This window comes from Hypanus sabinus, chromosome 6, assembly GCF_030144855.1.
Source record: "Hypanus sabinus isolate sHypSab1 chromosome 6, sHypSab1.hap1, whole genome shotgun sequence".
In the NCBI taxonomy this organism is placed as follows: domain Eukaryota; kingdom Metazoa; phylum Chordata; class Chondrichthyes; order Myliobatiformes; family Dasyatidae; genus Hypanus; species Hypanus sabinus.
In genome coordinates, this window is record NC_082711.1 from 10,404,772 (window position 1) to 10,423,128 (window position 18,357).

General features: G+C 41.7%; 1 protein-coding gene across 1 annotated transcript in view; it reads left to right on the forward strand.

Annotated features, from left to right (window-relative positions):
• The window catches only part of arhgap39 (Rho GTPase activating protein 39), a 561,273-nt gene that overhangs the window by 126,966 nt on the left and 415,950 nt on the right, over positions 1 to 18,357 (forward strand). The window lies entirely within an intron of this gene.

The window sequence follows — 18,357 nt, forward strand, 5'->3', positions numbered from 1 at the left end:
CTTAGCCATACAGTCATAAGTGTAAAGTGAGCAGTACTGATGGAGATTCTGTAAGTGATATTGTTGCTAATTCAAACTGACTGGGACAAATTTCTTTAGTCCCCCTGAGGAAGTTGAGGCGTTGGTAAGCTCTCCTGGCCAGGACAGGCTATTGGTGATGTTCTCACCAGACGCTTGAAGCTTGCAACTTCAACTCTGCTAATGTAGACAGAAATATGTGCACTGCCCCCCTTCCTGAAGTCAGTGACCAGCTCTGGTTTAGTTGACCTTGGCAGAAAGGTTGTTGTCATGACAACATGTCTCTAAGCTCTCTATCTCTGTCCTGTACTCTGACTCATCGTTATGAGACACGGTCCACTGTAGGGGTATCATTAGCAAACATGCAGATGGAGTTAGAGCAGGACCTGTCCTGAGTATACAGGGAGTAGAGAAGTGGGGTGAGGACACAACCTGGTGGAGCACCAGTGTTGAGAATAACTGTAGCAGAGGTGTTGCTGCCTGTTCTTACTGATTGTGGTCTGTTGGTCAGGAAGTCAAGGATACATTTGCAGAGGGAGGTGTTGACTCCCAGTGTCTACAATTTGTTGATGAGTTTTCTTGGAATAATAATATTGAGGGCAGAGCTGTAGTCAATAAATGATAGTCTGATGTAGGTGTTTTTACAGTTCAGATTCTCCAGGGTTGAGTGTAGGGCCAGAGAGATGGACCTGTTCTGGTGGTAGACAAATTGCAATGAGTCAGGGTTGTCTGGAAAGCTGAAACTGATGTGTGCCATGACCTGATTCTTGAAACATTTCATGTTAGAGCTAGTGCGCTGTAGTTAAGGTACATTATCTTGTTTCTCTTGGGTACTGCATGATAGTGGTCTTCTTAAAGCAGAAGGGAACCACTGATTAAAATAGGGAGAGGTTAGAACTGTCTACAAATACCCCTGCCAGTTGATCCACATAGGATATAAGGATATGGCCAGGGACAGCATTTTATCATGTTGTTGAGTCTGTGGTCCTTCAGTAAATATATAGTGGCCCTTGTTGAAGAACAGGATGGATTTTAGTGATGCTTTCACTGGAGAAGATGCTGAAGAGAATTGGAATGTAAGTACTTGTGTTCCTATTTTTTACTTGCCTGTCTTTGTTCTACTTCAAGCCTGCAGCTCTGTGGTATCTCAGCAGGATTTTGACAATAGCTATAAATTTACCTTCTACCCTACCTCTTTCCCGTTCTCTTTTCCATAGTGGGATGGTAGTGTGTTGATATTGCAAGGGTGAAGTGTGAAGGAGAGGAATAATTTTGGTTTTTGTGTGGGGAAAAATGATCCACACTTTTTTGTTTGCTCTATCCCATCTATGTTGAGTGGGGTGGGGGAAGCAGAATGACTGAATGTGATTTTTGATATGAACAAGTGTGTAACGGGAAAACAACTGTTATGAGTTTGCTATTTGTTAAACCTCAAATGTATCCACTTTTGTTTGGTTCAGGAGTATTTTAATGGTCTGATTACTTTGATGTTGGTTCTTTTTCCTTCAAATGTTCATATTTTAAAGCTGTTAATTAGAATTCCTCAAAAAAATTGATGAATTTGGATAGTAGTACTATCCTCACAGCTTAAGTGGCCCTACTTTCAAGTCTACTTAGAGGATTGTGTACAGCTTTGATCACCCTATTATGGACAATATTAAACAGAAAGGAGTGAAAAGGGATCCCTGGAATCCACTGTAGAATTGGGGGAGTTGATGTAATTTGGGGAGCACAAACTCAGTGGGCTGAATAGCCTGTTTTCCTGCAGCCCAACTTGACCTGTGGAGATTTGAGAATGTTGCCAAGATTTGAGACCGAGTTGAAGGGAAAGGTTGGACAGGCTAGAGCTTTATTCCTTGGCGTGTAGGAGACTGAGGGGTGACCTTGGAGTACAAGTATGTACTTTGCTGAAAGCGACTTCAGAGGTAGATGGGGGGGGGGGTGGGGAGGCGAAGAAAGTGTTTGGCATGTTGGCCTTCTTCAATCAGCAAATTGAGTAGAGTTATATTGCAATTGTGTCAGACATTAGTGAGACTGTACTTGGAGTATGGTGTATAGTTTTGGTTGTCCCATATTTGGAAAGACATCATTAAATTGCGGCGATTGCAGAGCAGATTTATGAGGATGCTGCCATGATTTGAGGGCCTAAGTTATAGCGAGAGGTTTGGCAGGCTGAGGCTTTATTGCTGGGAATATAGGAGATTGAGGGCTGCCCTAATAGAGATGTGTAAAATAATAAGGTGAATGCACACAGTCTGTTTCCCCAGGGAAGGGGATCTAAAATCTGAAGGCATAGGTTTAAGGTGAGAGGTGAAAGATATAAAAGGAACCTAAGGGATAAAAGCAAATTCTCATGGACAAAAACCCTCCAACGACACTGCCAAAATATAGACTAATGTTAATCATATCACTGCCATTTGTGTGATTCTGATTTTGTAAAACAATTGCTGTCTGCACATTTTTCATTTTCTCATGACACCACAGTTCCTTTTGAAGTTCTAGGATTATTTCTGAGAGGTTCAATGTAAGCCACCTCACTTTAAGTTGTGAGATCAAGATTTAGATATTTCAAGTGACTTGGGGTTATTACTTCAGACTTAATTTTTGGCAGTAATCTTAGGAAATCTGGGAAGAAAAATTCTCTTTCTCTTTGCCAATTTCCTTTTCCTATATTTCAATTTCAGAGAAGAATTTAATTTTCCATTTGATATTTAAAGTCTGAGTATCACAGTAAATGTTGTTCAGTCTAATTGGCAATTTCTGCCCTTGCCTGCCTATTCACACATGTCCCAAATCTCCTTTGAATGGTACCATGGTGTTTAATCGTTACTCACTGTACAGTGCCTATAAAAAAGTATTCACCGCCCCCCCCCCCCAACTTGGAAGTTCTCATATTTTATTGTTTTACAATATTGAATCACAGTTTAATTTGGCTTTTTTTTTTGACACCAATAGTTCCCTTGTTTAAAAAAGGTAATAGGGAGAAACCTGGGAACTATAGACCGGTGAGTCTTACATCAGTGGTATGCAAACTACTGGAAAGGATTCTTAAGGATAGGATCTGTGAGCATTTGGAGAAGTACAGTCTACTCATGGATAGTCAACATGGCTTTGTGAAGGGAAGATAGTGCCTCACGAGCCTGATTGAGTTTTTTGAAGAGGTAGCAAAAGAAATTGATAAGGGTAGGGCAGTGGATGTGGTCTACATGGACTTTAGCAAAGCATTTGACAAGGAGAAACACATCCAGAAAGTCATGAGGCATGGGATAAGTGGAACCTTGGCTGTTTGGATAAAAAATTGGCTTAAAGGAAGAAAGCAGAGGGTAGTTGTGGAAGGAAAGTATTCTGCCTGGAGGTCGGTGACTAGTGGAGTGCCGCAGGGATCTGTCCTAGGAGCCCTGCTATTTGTGATTTTTATAAATGACCTGGATGTAGAGGCAGAAGGATGGGTGAGTAAGTTTGTGGATGGCATGAAGATTAGAGGAGTTGTGGATAGAGCTGTAGGTTGTAGAAGGTTACAAGAGGATAAAGACAGGCTGCAGAGTTGGGCAGAAAAATGGCATATGGAGTTCAATCTGGACAAGTGTAAGGTGATGCATTTTGGAAGGACAAACCAGAAGACTGAGTACAGGATTAATGGTCAGTTACTTAAGAGTGTGGATGAACAAAGGGACCTTGGGGTTCAAATCCATATATCCCTCAAGGTCGCTGCACAGGTTGATAGGGTAGTTAAGAAGGCCGAAGGGATGCTAGGCTTCAATAACAGGGGGATTGAGTTCAAGAGTAGAGAAGTCATGTTGCAACTACAAATCTCTGGTGAGACCACACTTAGAGAATTGTGTTCAATTCTGGTCACCTCATTATAGGAAGGATGTGGAAGCTATGGAGAGGGTGCAGAGGAGATTTACCAGGATGTTGCCTGGATTGGAGAACAAGTCATATGAAGCAAGGTTAGCAGAGCTGGGACTTTTCTCCTTGGAGTGTAGAGGAATGAGAGGGGACCTGATAGAGGTCTACAAGATTATGAGAGGCATAGATAGGGTGGATAGTCAGTACCTGTTTCCCAGGGCACCAATAGCAAACACCAGAGGGCATATGTACAAAATTAAGGGAGGGAAGTTTAGGGGAGACATCAGGGGTAAGTTTTTTACACAGAGGGTTGTGAGTGCCTGGAATGACTTGCCAGGGATGGTGGTGGAGGCTAAAACATTAGGGGTATTTAAGAGCCTCTTGTACAGGCACATGGATGAAAGAAAAATGGAGGGTTATGGGGTAGTGTGGGTTTAGTACTTTTTTTAAAGGATTATATGGGTCAGCACAACATGGTGGGCTGAAGGGCCTGTACTGTGCTGTAGTGTTCTATGGTTTTTCTATGGTTAAACAGAAATAGTCTTTTGTGTCAAAGTGAAAACAGATCTCTACAAAGTGATCTAAATTAATTACAAATATAAAACACAAAATAATTAATTGCATAAGTATTTACACACCAAATCACCACTGGTGCAGCCAGTTGTTTTTAGAATTCACATAATTAGTTAAATGGAGATCTGCTTTTGGAGACCTGTGTGTAGTTAGGGTGATTCAGTTGATTGTAGTAAATACACTTGTATCTGCAAGGTGCTGCTGAGTCAGTATCCTGGCAAAGACTACACCATGAAGGTAAAAGAACACTCCAAGCAACTCTGCAGAAAGGTTATGTTATTGAAAAGCACAAGTTAGGAGATGGATACAAGAAAATTTCCAAGTCACTGATTATCTTTTGGAGTATAATGTGCCAAGAAATGGAAAGAGTATAGCACAGCTGTAAATCTGCCTAGAGCAGGCCATCCTAAAAAACTTGAGTGACTGTGCAAGAAGAGGACTAGTGATGGAGGTCAAGGGACCTATGTCAACTCTGGAGGAGTTGCAAGCTTCAGTGGCCAAGATGGGAAGGACTGCATATACAAAAACTGTTGCCCAGATGCTTCACCAGTAACAGCTTCATGGGAGAGTGGCAAAGAGAAAGACACTGTTGAAATAAGCTCACATAAAATCTCGGCTAGAGTTTGTCAGAAGGCATGTGGGAAACTGAAGTCAGCTGGAAGAGGGTTCTATGGTCTGATGAAACCAAAATTGAACTCTTTGGCTTGATTAAATGCTATATTTGGCATAAACCAACACTGCATGTCATCAAAAACACACCATCCCTTATGTGAAGAATGGTGTTGGCTGCATCATGCTGTGGGGATGCTTCTCTGCAGCAGGCCCTGAAAGGCTTGTGAAGGTAGAGGGTAAAAGATACAACAAATTGTAGAGAAATTCTGAAGGAAAACCTGATGCAGTCTGCAAGAGAATTGGACTTGGGAGAAAATTTGTTTCCCAGCAATATGATGACCTCGAGCATAAAGCCAAAGCTACACAGGAATGGCTTAAAGAAAACGTTAATGTCCTGGAGTGGCCAAGTCCTCAATCCAATTGAGAATTTGTGGCTGGACTCGAAAAGAGCTCACAGTGAAAAAGGGCTGTTCACTCACAATCTCGGTGCAATCTGACAGAGCTTCAGCAGTTTTGTAATGAAGAAAGAAGAAAAATTGCAGTGTCCAGATGTGCAAAGCTGATAGAGACCTATCCATTGAGACTCAAGGCTGTAATTACTGCCAAAGGTGCATCTACTAAATACTGACTTGAAGGGGGGAGAATAATTATGCAATCAATTATTTTGTGTATTATATTTGTGATTAATTTAGATCACTTTGTAGAGATCTTTTTTTACTTTGACACGAAAGAGTCTTTTTTCTTTGATCAGTTTCAAAAAAGCCAAATTAAATCCACTGTGATTCAATGTTGTAAAACAATAAAACATGAAAACTTCTGGGGTGGGGGGAATACTTTTTCTAGGCATTGTAAATCATGGTGCCTGTGGGTAAGCAAGAGTATACTGGATAGCTCACACTTCTTGTTCACTGCTGACCCTGGTTGTCACTGTTTCATCCGAACTGGGAGACAGGCCATCAAGTCCTTCACGTCTCTTTCACCATTCACCAAGATTGTGGCTAATATTTGACCTCAGCATCCTTTTTATCAAGCACTCAACAAATCTGTCAGTGTCTGCTTTGAATGGATTTAATGGCTGAGCCTCCAGTGCTTTCTGTTGCATTGAAGGCTGTCCTCGGTTTAATGGCATAAAGTACTTGGAATATCAGAAGGGAAAGTTACAAGGGTAATGCAGGCCATTCTTTTCTATGTCTGGTGCTGAAGAGGAGTGCTGAGCCAATAACTTTAAAGATCAACCTTGTCCTGATAACAGCGAACCGAAGATCAGCAGAAAAAGTCTACAGTCACTGCAGAATTTGTATGTGTCCAGAACAAAACACAGGCAGGAAACATCATTGCTGACACTACCCAGTTTGCAAATTGCCTTTTCCAAATGCTCCCTTCTGGAAAGTGCCATAGGGCTATTAAAACGAAAACTTCATGCCTTCATAAAACTTTTTTCCTACCAGGTAGTTAATCTGATCAACCATTTTAGTTATCCCCCACCCCTTTTATCTATTCACTGCACTGTAAACACTTAGACTATTTCATAATACTGTTTAAATTGTAAACATATGCAATTACTTATGTATTTATGCACATTTATTCCATATTAACATTTTAACCTTTAACTTATTTTAATATAATTCTTTATTTTTTTATAATTATTGAGGTGTGTTAGTGCAACTTGCAATAAAACAAAGTCCAGTAAATTCATAATGTGTGTAAATGAATATGGCAAATAAAGTTGTCCTTGATCCTTGATTTGGGGAATATTTGTGTGAAATAATTCCTGAAAATGACATTTAAGAAACCTATTCACTAACATTGAATACAATGCACTTTTTTACAAAGCAATTGTATAACAAGAACAATGAATTCAGTTTTTTCCATTCCCTTCCAGCACTCCCATTCCATATCTGGACAGCACTGACCAATCTGCATATGTAGCCATCAATAGAAGAGATAAAGATTTGGTTTATTTATCACATATATATTAAAACATACTGTGAAATGTGTCGTTTGTGTGACGCACAATATGGTCCAAAGATGTGCGGGGGCAGCCTGCAAGTGTCACCGTACTTCAGTGCCAATATAGTAAGCCCACAATTTACTAAGTTGAACCAGATGAGAAAACCAGAGAATCTAGGGCAGAGGTTCCCAACCTGATGTCCACAAACCCTTCAATTAATAGTAGGGGTCTATGGCATGAAAAAAAAACGTTAGGAACCTGTTGTCTAGAGGAAACACACATGGTCATGGGGAGAACATATAAACTCCTTACAGACAGCAATAAGAATTGAACCCCAATTGCTTGCACTGCATTAACGTTATGCTACTGTGTGCTCCTAAACAATGTGACAGGAACTTTCCTAGATTAGTCATGAATAATAAAACCATTGCCAGCTTTGGTTGTATACAGAGTAATTGGATTTGGCAAGTTGAAATAAGAAGTAGTTAAGTAAAAATATACCCAATTCTGATCTGTTTAGCAGCTCGGATGTCTTAGTTTGTAATTTTATTTTGTTGGTCAGGGTGCAGAGTATTCAGAAAATTAGCCCATGGTTAAGACAAAATCCATTTACAATTCATTATTCTAGTGCATCGATGGAAAAGAGAATATTTTTCTCTCATCACTGCTGCAGCTGAATTTTATTCTTGAGTGCAGTATCCACAGAATAGAGGTTGGTGATGACCGTCTTCCACCCTGAAATTAATTTTCTTGCAGGCATTCATAGTAAATACAAAGCAACAAAAGTTTTTTTTATTGATTCTATGTGATTCATTGTGTTTACTGTGAATGCTTGCAAGAAAATATGGTGACATACATGTACTTTACTTTAAACTTTTGAACTTTACAGCATCTTCATTTATTGGAAATTATAATTACCCACTGACATTTTAATTTAATTTAAAATTGTTTTTGCTTACTTTTTGTTTCCTTAAATTTTATTGTTGTGTTCTCTGAACTTTTTAAGCTTTAAACTGAAGTGGTAGTTTCTCAGTTAATCAGTAGGTACATGTAGCTGGAACTGGTTAATTGAAGTCAAGTGATTCAAGTATACTCCCACCAAAACCCACTGCATCTTGTGAGTGCACCCTCCATGATATGTGGGTTTCAAGTAAGGGGCCTTGGTGAGATAAGGCCAAAAGTGACAGAATTAAATAAATTAATTGAATTAAATGTTTGGAGCAGACTTTGCAGGTTATGTAATGTAGCATAATCAAATATGTGGGAGGTGATGATAACCATTGGGATCCATTGCAACTATTTCTATAGCTAAGGAACTTTGAGCTGATGAGCTGGAGTCTAAGATTCAGATACTGGGGTACATCAGGGATGAGCAGAATCACTAAGGTAACTCCCAGCAGACAATCACACCTATTTGATCAAACGTAGAGTTAGTCAGTCAGGTATGTATATGTGTATGTGTATATGTATGTGTGTGTCTGTGTGTATATATAAAATACACACACAAAACAAAATATACATTTTGTGTATAGTTTTTCATAAATTCTATTATATTTCTTTATTTTCCCATGAATGCCTGCAAATAAATGAATCTAAAGGTAGCATACAGTGACATAAACATTGTTTGGTAAGAAATTTACCTTGACATCAAGGATATACAAAACAGAAAGGTGATGGAAAAGGGCCAGTAGCATCATAAAGAATTCCACCCACTCAGTTCATGGACTGTTTGTCCCACTCCCATCAAGGAGGAGGCTACATAGCGTCTACAAAGGACCGTCAGACTAAAAAAGTTACTTTCGCCAAGCAGTGTTGCAAATCAATACCTCCACCTACTAACTCACCCCTCCACACCCCCAACTACCACTACTTTATCATTTCCCGTTAATCGCTTTATGTACAGATGCTCCTGTGCCTAGTGTCACTTCATGGACATGCATTCAATTTATGTATATAACTATTTTATGAATTTATATTTGTTTTTATTACTATTGTGTTCTTTATCTTATTGTGTATTTGTGCTAGATTGGTTCCAGAGTAACAATTATTTTATTTTCCTTTACACTTGTGTCCAAGAAATGACATTAAATAATCTTGAATCTTGACTTTGAAATGGGAAAGTTTGGCTGCAAGTGAAGCAGGTATAGGGATCCAAAAACAAGCACAAAATGCTAGAAGAAATCAACAAGTGAGGCAGTAACGGCAAAAAGAAACAGTTTAACATTTCAGATTGAGGACCCGACACCAGAATTCTGGTCAGTTTCTGATGAAGCATCTCCATCAGCTTCTATGTTTTTGCAGACTGTGAATGAGGCTGCAGGGTGGGAGCACACTGACCACAAACTGGGAAGGTGGATGCATTTCAATTCGGTGAAAAAAATGCAATATTGCAGTAATAGTAGTGGTCTGGTAGTAATAGGCATGTGTTGTAGGTTACAATGGGTCATAGACAGGATACAGAGCTGGGCTCTGAAATGGCAGATCAAGTTCAATCTGGGAAAGTATGAAGGGATACACTTAGGAAGGTCGAACTTGAAGGCGCAGTACAAAGCTAATGGCAGGATTCTTTGCAGTTTGGAGGAACAGAGGGATTTTCAGGTCCAAGTCTATAGATCCATTAAAGTTGCCATGCAAGTTGATAGGGTGGTTAAGAAGGCATATTGTGTTTTGGCTTTTGCTACATGGGGGATTGAATTCAAGAGCCACGAAGTAATATTGCACCTCTATAAAACCCTAATGGAACCACGCTTGGAGAGTCCTGTTTAGTTCTGGTTGCCTCATTGTAGGAAGGTGCAGAGGAGATTTACCAGAACACAGCCTGTATTAGAGAGCATGCCTGATGAGGAAAGCTTGAGCAAGCATGGGCTTTTCTCTTTGCAGTGAAAGAGGATGAGAGGCAACTTGATAGATGCGTATAACATTGAGAGGCATAGATAGAGTTCACTCCTTGGCAGTAATAGCTAATGCCAGAGGGCATCCTTTTAAGGTGAGTGGAGGAAAGTGTTGGGGAGATAAGAGAGGTAGGTTCTTTACACAGAGAGTGGTGGGTACATGGAATGCCATCCCAAAGATGGTGGTAGAAACTGATACATTAGGGACGTTTAAGAGACTCTTAGAAAGGCACATTGATGAAAGGAAAATGGAAGGTTATCGGCTGTGTAAGAGTTAAATTGATCATGGATTTGGTAAAAGATTGGCACAACATCATGGGCTGAAGGGCCCATTCTGTGCTGTACTGTTCTATGTTCTATTCTTCTGAATATACTTGAAACAAGGTCAAGAGAAATTAATGGAAATGGTGGATTTAAGATTAGTGCAGGAATGTGATTCTGAGCTAAAAGGTAAACCATATTAATGCAAAGCTAAAGAGCCTATTCCTGCTTTTATTTATGTAATACTATCAAAGTATCAGTCCAAATTGGATATGGCTCAGTCACCACGGATCTGAAGATATGAGCCTGTGAAGCTTCAGAACACTTGTTTTATTCCCAGCCCTGTTGAGGAGTTTGGCATGCATATCCTGATTGTTATTCATGATTTATTGGTTCACCACAGGAAGAAAATGAGTGCATGGCATGATTCAAGGCTTTCACTGTATGACAGTTCCTATTCATTTCTCTTTCCCACCTCCTTTCTAAACTTGAAAAGATTGCTTTCATTGTTGGTATAAATATGTTAACAATTTTATGTTTTGGCATGGAGATGACATGAAGTTCCACTGAAGTTCCCACCATTACATCCCTGACCTTCAGCTTATTTCAGTACAAGTGGGTCTGTAACTTAATCTGGTTCTTTCCCTCTCCCCCTCCCCATATCTATCTTTTATCAATAGCACAATTGTGACTTTAAAGTGGATGGATGTGCTAACACAATATTTATGGGTATTAAATGCCAAGATACTTTTGCCACTCTGCTGCTACCTTGCCCAATGACAGAGTTCTCCAAATACCAGAAACAAGTTGATGTCTTTTGATGATCTTGAATACGGATGGAAAAAGATAGGTGTCTGTCACATGAACATTGAAATGTCAAACCGTGCAAAAGTCTTAAGCAAATATATATAGCTAAGGTGCCTAAGACTTTTGCACAGTACTGTATTTGTCAATGTGGAGCAGAGAGCGAGTTTGTAAATCTGGTAGGAACAAAAGATGTTGGGAATGGCAAGTGTGGATCGCCACGGGTGGGGTGTTGGGCAGATGGCAGAGAAGTGCTGCCAGAGAGAAGATCCTAGCTTTTATATTCTAATCCTGTCAAGTGCTAACATTGCATTTGCCTTGCATTGTATTTACCAATCTGAAATCTGATGACAGAGAGGAAGAAAAGCTGTTCCTGAGTATGGGTTTCCAGGTTTCTGTACTTCCTCCCTCCCTGATTGCATCTCCCAGGAGGTGGGGATCATTAGTGATTTGTGCTGCCTTCTTGATGCATCACCATTCAAGTATGTCCTCAAGGGTGGTCAATAAGCAACAGGGGACTAAGCACTGATCCCTGTGGCATGCAATGGATCATAGGCCTTCGATCCCTTCCACTACCACAAAACCAGTTCTGTATACATTTTGGCTTGGATACCATGTAATCTAACAATCCAGACCAGCCTACCATGTAGCACCTTGTCCATTTAGATAACATCTATCACCCTGCCCTTATCAATCCTCTTTGTCATAACTCAGTTAAATTCAAGAGGCATGATTTCCCATGCACAAAGCAGTGCATACTATCCCTAGCCAGTCTTTTGCCTTTACAAATAAAATAATTCTTACCTCTCAAAATATTAGGGTGCCATGGTAGCATCACAGTTAGCACAACACTATTACAGCTCAGGTCATTGGAGTTCAAAGTTCAATCTTGGCATCCTCTGTAAGCAAGTGACTGCATGGTTTCCTTTGGGTGCTCCAGTTTCTTCCCACAGTCCAAAGGTGTACTGATTAGTAGGTTAAATAGTCATTCTAAATTAGAGTCATAGAAAAGTACTGCACAGGAATAGGCCCATTTAAATTGCCTACTCCCATTGACCCGTACTGGGACCATAGGCCTCCAAGTCCCTACCATCCATGTACCTATCCCAATTTCTCTTAAACATTTAAATCAAGTCCACATGCACCACTTGTGCAGGCAGCTCATTCCACCGTCTCATGACCCTTTGAGTGAAGAAGTTTCCCCTCATGTTCCCCTTAAACTTTTTACCTTTCACCCTTAACCCATTACCTCTTATTGTAGTCCCACCCAACCTCAGTGGAAAAGCCTGCTTGCATTTACCCTATCTATACCCTCATAATTTTTTATACTTCTATTAAATCTCCTCTCAATCTTCTATGTTCTAAGGAATAAAATCCTAACATATTCAATCTTTACTTTTAACTCAGTTCTTCCAGACCCAGCAACATCCATAAATTTTATCTGTACTCTTTCAACCTTATTTTCATCTTTCCTGTAGGTAGGTGACCAAAACTGCACACAATACTCCAAATTAGGCCTCAGCAATGTTTTATACAACTTCAGCATAACATCCCATCTCCTGTACTCAATATATTGATTTATGAAGGCTAATGTGCCAAAAGCTTTCTTTATGACCCTATCTACCCATGACACCATTTTCAATGAATTATGGACCTGTATTCCAGATCCCTTTGTTCTACCACACTCCTCAGTGCTCTACTGTTCACTGTGTAAGACCTACCCTGATTGGTCCTACTGAAGTGCAAAACCTCGTACTTGTCTGGATTAAATACCATCTGCCATTTTCCAGCCCATTTTTTTTTTTAGCTGATGCAGATCTCTCTGCAAGCCGTGATAGCCTCCCTCTACACCCCTAATCTTCGTGCCATCCACAAATTTGCTGATCCAGTTAACCATATTATCATCCAGGTCATTGATGTAGATGACAAACAACAAAGGAGCCAGCACTGATCCCTGTGGTACACCACTAGTCACAGGTCTCCAGTCTGAGAGGCAACCATCTACTACCACTCTCTGGCTCTGTGGGAGAAGCCAATGTCTAATCCAATTTACTACCTCATCTTGAATGCCGAGTGAGTGAACCTTCCTGACCAACCTCCCATGTAGACAACATCCACTGCCTTGCCTTCATCTGCTTTCCTCAAAACTCTGTAAGATTAGTTAGACGTGACCTACCATGCATGAAGCCACACTGACTATCCTTAATCAGTCAATGTCGATCCAAATACTTATATATCTGGCCCCTTTAGTAGAATACCGTCCAATAACACTGATGTCAGACTCACTGGCCTTCAATTTCCTGGTTTATATTCAGAGCCTTTTTAAAACAGTGGAGCAACTTTGGCTATTCTCCAATCCCTGGTACCTCTCCTGTCACTAAGGATAATTTAATTATCTTTGGTAGGAACCTGACAATTTCTGCATTTGCCTCCTATAGGGTCCGAGGGAACACCTTGTCAGGTCCTGGGGATTCATCCGCCTGATTTACCTCAGGATAGCCGACACCTCCTCCTCTGTAATCTATACAGGGTCCATGAAATTGAAGCTGCTTTGCCACACTTCTGTAGACTCTTTGTCCACCTCCTGAGTAAATACAGATGCAAAAAAATTATATAAGATCTCCCCCCATCAGTTTTGACTCCACACATGGATTTGTGGTCACTAGATGCAAAATGTTCCCCTAGACAAACTTCTGTCTCCTGCCCTGTCTCATTCCCTCATAGCAGATCCACTATTGTGTGCTGTCTTGTTCGGATTTCTATGTACTGATGAAGGAAACTTTAGAAACATAGAAAACCTACAGCACAATACAGGCCCTTTGGCCCACAAAGTTGTGCCAAACATGTCTCTACCTTAGAAATTACTAGGCTTACCCATAGCCCTCTAATTTACTAAGCTCCATGTACCTATCTAAAAGTCTCTTAAAAGACCCTATCATATCCGCCTCCACCACTGTTGTTGGTAGCCCATTCCACACACTCACTGCTCTCTGAATAAAAAAACTTACCCCTGACATCTCTTCTGTACCTACTCCCAGCACCTTAAACCTGTGTCCTCCTGTGGCAACCATTTCAGCCCTGGGAAAAAGTCTCTGACTATCCACATAATCAGTGCCTCTCATCATTTTAGACACTTCTATCAGGTCACCTCTCATCCTCCCTCGCTCCAAGGAGAAAAGGCAGAGTTCACTCAACCTGTTTTCATAAGGCATGCTCCCCAATCTAGGCATCATCCTTGTAAATCTCCTCTGCACCCTTTCTGTGGCTTCCACATCCTTCCTGTAGTGAGGCAGCCAGAACTGAGCACAGTACTCCATGCAGGGTCTGACCAGAGTCCTATATTGCTATAACATTAGCTCTTGGCTCTTGTTCAATTCCATGATTGATGAAGGCCAATACACCGTACACCTCCTTAACCACAGAGTCAACCTGCACAGCAGCTTTGAGTGTCCTATGGACTCAGACTCCAAGATCCCTCTGATCCTCCACACTGCCAAGGGTTTTACCATTAATACTATATTCTGCCATCATATTTGACCTACCAAAATGAACCACTTCACACTTATCTGGGTTGAACTCCATCTGCCACTTCTTAGCCCAGTTTTGCATCCTATCAATGTCCTACTGTAACCTCTGACAGCCCTCCACACTATCCACAACACCCCCAACCTTTGTGTCATCAGCAAACTTACTAACCCATCACTCCACTTCCTCATCCAGGTCATTTATAAAAATCACAAAGGGTAAGGGTCCTAGAACAGATCCCTGAGGCATTCCACTGGTGACTGACCTCCATGCAGAGTATGATCCGTCTACAACCACTCTTTGCCTTCTGTGGGCAAGCCAGTTCTGGATCCACAAAGCAATGTCCCCTTGGATCCCATGCCTCCTTACTTTCTCAATAAGCCTTGCATGGGGTACCTTATCAAATGCTTTGCTGAAATCCATATACATGACATCTACTTCTCTTCCTACATCAATGTGTTTAGTCACATCCTCAAAAAATTCAATCGGGCTCGAAAGGCATGACCTGCCCTTGACAAAGCCATGTTGACCATATTATACCTCCCCAAATGTTCATAAATCCTGTCTCTCAGGATCTTCTCTATCAACTTACCAACTACTGAGATAAGACTGACTGGTCTATAATTTCCTGGGCAATCTCTACTCCCTTTCTTGAATAAAGGAACAACATCTGCAACTTTCCAATCCTCCGGAACCTCTCCCGTCCCCATCGATGATGCAAAGATCATTGCCAGAGGCTCAGCAATCTCCTCCCTCACCTCCCACAGTAGCCTGGGGTATATCTCATCTGGTCCCGGTGACTTATCCAACTTGATGCTTTCCAAAAACTCCAGCACATCCTCTTTCTTAATATCTACATTTTATCTGTACAGTTGGCCCTCCTTATCCCCGGGTTCCGTATGCACGGATTCAACCAACCGCAGATCAGGAAAACACAAAGTTCTCTCTCCAGCACAAGTTGTTTGAGCATTTACAGACTTTTTCTGTCATTATTCCCTAAACAATATAGTATAACAACTATTAGCATTTACATTGTATTAGGTATTATAAGTAGTCTAGAGATTATTTAAATTATACAGAAGGATGTACATAGGTTACTGCGGATCAGGAATTGAAAAAAACCAGAAGTTCACTAAGTCGGAACTGGTACATCCGGTATTTTTTAGTGTCAGTTAGTCAAACGTTTGTCTTAGTGTATAGTATATATTTTACCTTTCTATGCACTTAGGAAACGTATATATTTCAATAATTAAACCACTACATTGCTTAGTAATAATTGTAGCTTTCATTGGGGCAGGGCCTTCACATGCTCCATTATTCTCACTTTATCTTTCAAAATTGTTCTGATCGTTGACCGATGATTGTAGCCTAACGCTTTTCCAATGACCGATGGCATTTCATCTCTTTCCGATCGCTTTATTATTTCCACTTTTTTTTTCAATTGTGATCGTTTTCCAGAACAGAAACACTGTAGGCGGCGGGTCCCAAGCTCCACCAGGTCCTAAAGTCCACCACGTTGAGACAGGTTAAATAAGGTCCAGAGCTCCACAGGGCTCGTAAGGTCCAGAGCAACGCCAGGTCCTAAAGTCTACTGAATTGAGCATCTGTGTTTTTTGGTATAAGCAGGAGGGGGGGGGGGGGGGTCCTGGAAACAATCCCCCACAGATAAGGAGGGCCAACTGTATCTTAATATCTAATGTCTACTTTCCTGAACATATTTTACAAACTCTGTGTCTTCTTGTTCTTTTACTATATGGGATTTCCAGTCAATATGTGGAAAATTACAATCATCTATTATAACAACCATAAGTTTCTTTCAACATTCTGTAAACACGAGGAAATCTGCAGATGCTGGAAATTCAAACAACAACACACACAAAATGCTGGTGGAACACAGCAGGCCAGGCAGCATCTATAAGGAGAAGCACTGTCGATGTTTCAGGTCGAGACCCTTTGTCAGGACTAACTGAAAGGAAAGATACTAAGAGATTTGAAAGTAGTGGGGCAAGGGGGAAATGCGAAATGATAGGAGAAGACCGGAGGGGGTGGGATGAAGCTAAGAGCTGGAAAGGTGATTGGCAAAAGTGATACAGAGATGGAGAAGGGAAAGGATCATGGGATGGGAGGCCTAGGGAAAAAGGGGGAGGGGAGCACCAGAGGGAGATGGAGAACAGGCAGAGTGATGGGCAGAGAGAGAGAGAGAGAGAAAAAGACAACTAAATATTGTCAGGGATAGGGTAAGAAGGGGAGGAGGGGCATTAACGGAAGTTAGAGAAGTCAATGTTCATGCCATCAGGTTGGAGGATACCCAGCCGGTGTATAAGGTGGTGTTCCTCTAACCTGAGTGTGGCTTCACCTTGACAGTAGAGGAGGCCATGGATAGACATATCAGATTGGGAATGGGACGTGGAATTAAAATGTGTAGCCTCTGGGAGATCCTGCTTTTTCTGGCAGACTGAGCGTAGGTGTTCAGCGAAACGGTCTCCCAGTCTGCGTCGGGTCTCACCAATATATGAAAGGCCATACTGGGAACACCGGACGCAGTATACCACACCAGCCGACTCACAGGTGAAGTGTCGCCTCACCTGGAAGGTCTGTCTGGGGCACCTGAATGGTGGTGAGGGAGGAAGTGTAAGGGCAGGTGTAGCACTTGTTCCACTTACAAGGATAAGTGCCAGGAGGGAGATCGGTGGGAAGGGATGGAGGGGACGAGCGGACAAGGGAATCAACGTATAATTCTCCGTAACTTCCGCCACCTCCAACGGGATCCCACTACCAAGCACATTTTTCCCTCCCCCCCTTTCTGCTTTTCGCAGGGATCGCTCCCTACGCACTCGTTCCCCCCCCCCCCCATCCCTTCCCACCGATCTTCCTCCTGGCACTTATCCTTGTAAATGGAACAAGTGCTACACTTGCCCTTACACTTCCTCCCTCACCACCATTCAGGGCCCCAGACAGTCCTTCCAGGAGAGGCGACACTTCACCTGTGAGTCGGCTGGTGTGGTATACTGCGTCCGGTGCTCCTGGTGTGGCCTTTCATATATTGGTGAGACCCGATGCAGACTGGGAGACCGTTTCGCTGAACACCTATGCTCAGTCCGCCAGAGAAAGCAGGATCTCCCAGTGGCCACACATTTTAATTCCCATTCCCATTCTGATATGTCTATCCATGGCCGCCTCTACTGTCAAGATAAAGTCACACTCAGGTTGGAGAACAACACCTTGTATACCAGCTGGGTAGTCTGCAACCTGATGGCATGAACATTGACTTCGCTAACTTCCGTTAATGCCCCTCCTCCCCTTCTTACCATCCCTGACAATATTTAGTTGTTTGTTTTTTTTTTCTCTCTCTTTGCCCATCACTCTGCCTGTTCTCCATCTCCCTCTGGTGCTTCCCCCCTCACCCTTTCTTTCTCCTGAGACCTCCCATCCCATGATCCTTTCCCTACTCCAGCTCTTTATCACTTTTGCCAATCACCTTTCCAGCTCTTAGCTTCATCCCACCCTTTCTGGTCTTCTCCTATCATTTTGCATTTTCCCGCTTGCCCCACTACTTTCAAATCTCTTAGTATCTTTCCTTTCAGTTAGTCCTGACGAAGGGTCTCGGCCCGAAATGTCGACAGTGCTTCTCCTTATAGATGCTGCCTGGCCTGCTGTGTTCCACCAGCATTTTGTGTGTGTTGTTTCAACATACTGTGATCTCTTTACAAATTTGTTCTGTAAATCCCTGGGACTGTTGGGTGGTTTGTAATGTAACCTCATTAACATGGTCATACCTTCCTTATTTCTCAGTTCCACCCATAATGTCTCACTGGACGCATTCTCTAGTCTGTCCCCCCGTGACATTTTCCCTGACTAGTAACACCAACCCCC